We start from the raw sequence: 6,077 nt of genomic DNA, 5'->3' as shown, positions 1-6,077 counted from the left end.
GTCTAAATATAGCATGCATCAAAAGAGGGAGGAGGAAAAAAAATGCAAAAAAAAACCCCAAAGAACAAACCAAACCGCAACCCCCAAACAAACAAAAAAACCCAAACAAACAAAAAAAAGGCAGCTTGAATTTTGCTGGTACAGACATTACTTCAGTATTGACTTGCTTGTCAGCTTGCACAGCTAAGGTTCCTCTTTGAAGCATGTGGAGGGGAAAGTGCAGAGTATATCTGGGCCTGTGGGGATGACCAGGGAGTAAGTACTTTCTGGAAATGAAGTCTTTGAGACTACAGTGGAGCAGAAAGGCTAGGTGAAGGATACTACTTGTTTATGTTGCTTCAAGCAATGATGGTTTCAGTGAAGATGTTTTTCTCAGTATCCAACCTAAACCTCTGGTGTAACTTGAGGCCATTTTCTCTTCTCCTGTTGCATATTACTTGGGACATGAGACTGACACCTCACTCCATCCTCCTTCCATGTAGCTGGGAGGAATAAGGTCTCCTCTGAACCTCCTTTTTTCTCCAGGCTAAACAACCCCAGTTCCCTCAGTTGTTCCTTGCAAGACTTAGGTTCTACACCTTTCACCAGCTTCATTGTTCTTTGAATGTGTGCTGACACCTCAATGTCTTTCACGTGGTGAGGGGCCCAAAACTGAACACAGTATTCAAGGCATCAAGTAGCCTTTAATCTTTGAGTTCTGATTTGTGAAAATGTCATCTAGGTATAATTAGAAGCTGCAGTCATGGAATTGCAGCTGGAGCTGTCACAGTTGTACTAGTGTTGCCAAGGCACAGGTAAAATGCAATAAAATAAAATCCTACCTAATCCCATCAGATTTTGGAAACTAGCTTCCAGTCACTTTATGATCGTAATTACTCTCCATAGAGAGTAATCTGATTGCATAATAGCGCAGCAGTTATTTTCTGTTAGTGATATTTATCCTTGCCTCTATAAGGTAACAAATCTTTTCAATTAATGAGTAGACTAGCTTTGACCTTTGCCTGTTGAAAGCCTGGTAGTGTTAATAATATCTGAAGACAAGTTTCCAGGTTTTATGCTTAGTTACTTTTTAGCCCAAGTAATGGAAAGTCCAGCATGTATTGTCTCCATGTGTTACTTGTATTCGCTGAGCTACTTTCCTAGTCTCCTTTATTCTATGCTGCTGGAGACCTGCAAGATTTAAGAGTAGACAGAGCTACAATAGTATCTAAAAGAAATAATTGAGAAAGTTTTAATAGGAACTAACATAACTGCTTCCACATAGGCATACTCAGCTTTTGAAGACTGATTGACCCTGTTTAACCTGCACAGCTACCTGATTGTCATCACTGGGCAATACAGTGGAAAATAAAATTAAAAAAAGTTTCTATCCCATAGCCAGCATAGCTAGGATTTAATACTTGCAGCCTTCCTGAATTTGCATAAACTGGCATTAATGCTAATGGTAGCATTAGTGAAATGTAGTTGCCATTCAGTAATTTGTGGAGCTTGATGTTCTGTAGAGACTTTGCAGAGCTGTGACTGCTTTTGTAGCACACCTTCAAAAAGCAAAAGCAATGCATATTTTTTCATGGTTTTTGCTTACTGGCATAGAGGAGCCTGTCTCTCCAACCCCTGTTGTTCTATCTCCTGAATCAAGCACAGTGCCTTCTTTGCATGGTGTCCTTAGCATAAAAAGGACATTGAACTGTTGGAACATGTCCAGAGGAGGCCACGAGGATGATCAGGGGACTGGAGCACCTCCCATATGAAGACAGGCTGCGAAAGTTGGGGCTGTTCAGCCTGGAGAAGAGAAGGCTGCATGGAGACCTCATAGCAGCCTTCCAGTATCTGAAGGGGGCCTACAGGGATGCTGGGGAGGGACTATTCATTAGGGACTGTAGTGATAGGACAAGGGGTAACAGGTTGAAACTTAAACAGCAGAGGTTTAGGCTGGATCTAAGGAAGAAATTCTTTACTGTAAGGGTGGTGAGGTACTGGAATGGGTTGCCCAGGGAGGTTGTGAATGCTCCATCCCTGGCAGTGTTCAAGACCAGGTTGGATGAAGCCTTGGGTGCTATGGTTTAGTGTGAGGTGTCCCTGCCCATGGCAGGGGGTTTGGAACTAGATGATCTTGAGTTCCTTTCCAATCCTAACTATTCTATGATTCTATGATTTCTTATGCCTATAGTCAAGAGTAATGTTCACACTTGCTATTCAACTAAGCTTTGAAGGGGTAGTCCAGCACTTGTGTGCTTATTGCTGACAGGCAAATGTGGCATGCTGTGAGGGGTGCTGGTATTTTGGAAAGCAACCTTTCTGTAGTAAGAGAGATACACATGTAAATGCAGTAATGATAATGTGAAGATGCTGGGGGCTGTGTAGGGATGTGACTGGTGCTAACAGTTTTTAATTGATCTGGGTGAAATAGTGTCCCCTTGATTATCTGAGGGGAAAAAATATTTCCATAGCTGCAAGACACATTCTTGAAGCGTAGATTTGCCCTGGTAAGGGAAGCAGTTCTTCTGTCCCATGCTGCATCCAGATACACTCAGCTGTTGTTCCTCTTGTTGGGGATGTTTGAGTTGAGACCAAATTCATGGACAAAAAGATGGGTTTGAGCTCGCTTGTGTGTTAATGCTGTGTGTCTGTTTGCAAGTTGTTTTTTTCTGCTATTGGGGGTTTGTTTGTTTCTGTGGGGGTTTTTTGGGTTGTTTTGTTTTGTTTGGGTTTTTGGTATTTTTTTATTATAACTGAGCAACTTCTTGGTCTGGGGGAGGCTGCTAGTGCTTTTTCCAAGTTGTGACAAGAAAATGTGTGGTAAACTTCTCTCACGTTAGAAACTATTTAGTGGCATTTCACCAGCACTCAAGTGCTCTTTGTGCTTACCATGATTTGAGTATTTTTACTTTCTGCCTAGCAAAAAACGATAATTTTTGAGCTGCCAAGACCCAGGTGTTGCCATTAGCAAATGAAACTTCAATGTCTAAGCTGGAGCAACTTGCCTTGCTGCTCAGGGCTGTTTTGCTGTGGTGGTCTTGGTGTAGGGTGTGAGGAAGGGACTCATATGAGACCTCTGTCTTGATGCTGTTAGCTCAGCAACTTTTAACCCTTTCCTGTCTTGTTTACTTGGGGCTAGCTCTGTCAAATCACTGCTAGTAGCAGGGTCTTTTTGACTGTGTAAACATTTGAAAAATAGTTATCTATGTTCTTGGCTCAGGGAGATGTGCTACTCTGGCCCATGTGAGCCTCTTCTCCAGCCTGCCATGGACCACGGCTCCTGCTGTGCTCACTGCTTTCCAAACTGCAGCTGAACTTGGCACCCTGTGCTCTGTGGGGAGGGCTCCTGCCAGCCAACAGAGGGAGGAGCAGCGCAGGACCCTGTCTGCTGCAGAAGAATAGGAGATGGGGCAGGGAGAGGCCATAACTGGAAACACGAGTAGTCTGGTCCATGTTAAAAGTTACAGATTGTGCTTTCTGCTGTGCTGCACACCTATGTGAGACAATCCTTCCTTGCCAGGCTGCTAGCTCATATATAGACTGCCTGATACACTTCAGATGGGAATCTTTTACGCATTTCTTACATTATTGTTAAATTCTGGAGCAGGCACCTCAGTGTGGTTGCAGATGTGACCCCAGTTAACCTATTTTGTTATTGTTGACAAACAATAATTCCTCTGTTAAACTCTAGAGGAATTTGGAAAGTGAGACTACAGTGAACACTGCAGTTGCCAAGTATTTTGTCCTGCATCATGAAAAACTGAATACCTTCCTTTTCTCAGCAAGCTACAGCAGAAAGCTATCGAAGTCCTCCATAAGTAGTGAATATGAATTGTCCTGGCTGGCCTGTTCCCATAGTGATAAATTGGATCAGCTCTGGTATCTGCAGAGAAACCTTTACCTCCAGAGCTACCCCACAAGCCCTTTGTAGTTCCCGGCTCCTGCGTCATGCCCTGCACAATCGGTGTTTTCCCAGCAGTGCTGCCAGCCTTCGCCCCAGGAGCTCAGCCGGGTGATAAACGCACATAGGGCTGAACAAAACCAGGCTTCTTGTCTGTTTGCTGGGGTGGGGATGGCAGGGGAAATGCCAGGCACGGTTCAGGCTCTTCAGCCCTGACCCCCTGATGCAAGAGCAAGCTCGTGAGGTTATCTGGAACAATCCCAGTTTCGCTGATCTGGAACAATCCCTGTTTCGCTGACAGACGTTTGCACAGTAGGAAAACAGTCAGTGACTTTGCAGGCGCTGGCGGGCTCAGCCCACCCGCTGGCATTTGGATGCCATTGGATGCCCCAGCAGCCAGCATTTTCCTTCTGCCGTGCCTGGTGGGCAGCCAGGAGCCCGCCGCCTGCTGAGAAAGTGGGCAGCAAGGATCATGCAGTGCTGAGAGCAGCCACACTCCCACGCCATGGCAGGGCAGGAGCACCCACCTAAGATGCAGCCAGAGCAATTTGTTCCTACAGGTTTACTCATTCCTTCAGCCCTGTGAGTATGTGCTCTCCTGGCTTTTTGTTCAGGCCACCTTGCCTGTACCTGCCAGCACTGCAGCATGGAGTGCCTTTCTCTGGGGAAATGTGCTGCAAATGGGAGAGAATTAGCCCCCACTGGCAGCAGTTCGGGGAGATGTCACCCCAGCAGGCCAAAAAAAAATCCACTCACCTTGAAAATTAAAGGTGCTTATGTAGTGTCTGGAGTTTGTGCAGGTGTGTGCAGGCATGTGCTGGTGGCATGGAGAAGCCAGGCTTTTCCCAGGGATGAGCAGGACAAGGAGTTTACTGTTTGAGCTATGCCATCCTTGCTTGCTTGCCACTGCTTATTGAAGGACCCTAGGGGGATGAGCTAAATTGATCTGGATTGGTGAAATTAGTTCCCTCCCAAACTGCCAAAAAGCTATAGAGTTGAGCTGGACACTAGGAGGCTTATAATCTTGGTAATGGGTCAGCTTTACCTCAGAAGATGATTGTTTCAGGGTTTGTGGTTTGGGTTTGGTGGTTTTGATTGGGTTTTGGGTGAGATTTTTTGGAAGCAGCTGTGCTGTGGTTGTGATTCATTGTGAAGGAGAGGAAACACAGGGTGCAGCAATAACAGGTTGCTGAAGAGAGCTAGAACTTTCAAAGCTGTTGCAAATGCACCCATTAACCCTGGGGTGGAGGTGGCCCTGTGCCTGCAAAAGAGGTTCTGTATGCAGCTACAAACTCTTCTGTTTTCAACACCTGGCAATCTGTTTTAAAGCAAAGATGACACTACATTTTAGAAACCATTTATTTTTACACCAAAAGAGAAGCCTGTGTCTCGAACAGAGGCTGGAGCCCAGAAATAACTTCACTGCACAGCTTTTTGCTGTACATGGGTGGGGCATTGCTGCTCAGGCACCATCAGCCCTTCATCCAGTGCACATGGGGCATGTGCCCTCTGCCCACATCAGTCCTTTGGCACCTCTAACAGCTGCACATCTGGCAGCAAAGCAGTGCCTCTGGCAGCCACATGGGCCCTTGCACAGGGCACTATCCCAAATGTCTGCAGACAGAAGCAACCCTGGCCACAGGTCTGCCTTGGTTTGGACAAGAGATGTGGGTCTCCAGCCTGCACACAGCCTGTGGTATGGGGCTGGGGAGCCAGCATGGGACAGTCAGGGACAAGCTGGAACAGGGGACAGAGCCTATGGCCACTCAAAGCTTCCACTCTTTGCAGCAGGACTCCCTGGTTTCCGTCAAGTGTCAAGTAGATGTTTTTTCACAAAGCTCAGTTTGTGACCACGGGGAATGGAGGGGCAGATGGGTGATGCAGTATGGGAATCACAGGCCCCATCATCATGAAGCAGTTCTGGATGTGGAAGAAGGCAGGTTTCAGTTGCCTTGCACCAGGGGCAGGCCACCAGCGCCAGCTATGATCTGTGGCTTGGCTGTGCCCACTGGGCCTTTGCTGGCTGCCAGCAGGCAGCTGCTAACAGCAGCTGGGCAGCACGCAAGAGCAGTCTGACTCAATGTTGTAATTCCCCCCTGCTACTCTCTGTAAACACGGCCAGGCACTGAGTACCTCTTCTGCTGCCCAGGTAACCCCAGTCCAATGCATAGGAATACCAGGAGAAAGCAGAACCATC

Source organism: Melopsittacus undulatus, chromosome 4 (genome assembly GCF_012275295.1).
Source record: "Melopsittacus undulatus isolate bMelUnd1 chromosome 4, bMelUnd1.mat.Z, whole genome shotgun sequence".
Lineage (NCBI taxonomy): Eukaryota > Metazoa > Chordata > Aves > Psittaciformes > Psittaculidae > Melopsittacus > Melopsittacus undulatus.
This window is presented reverse-complemented; position numbering follows the sequence as displayed.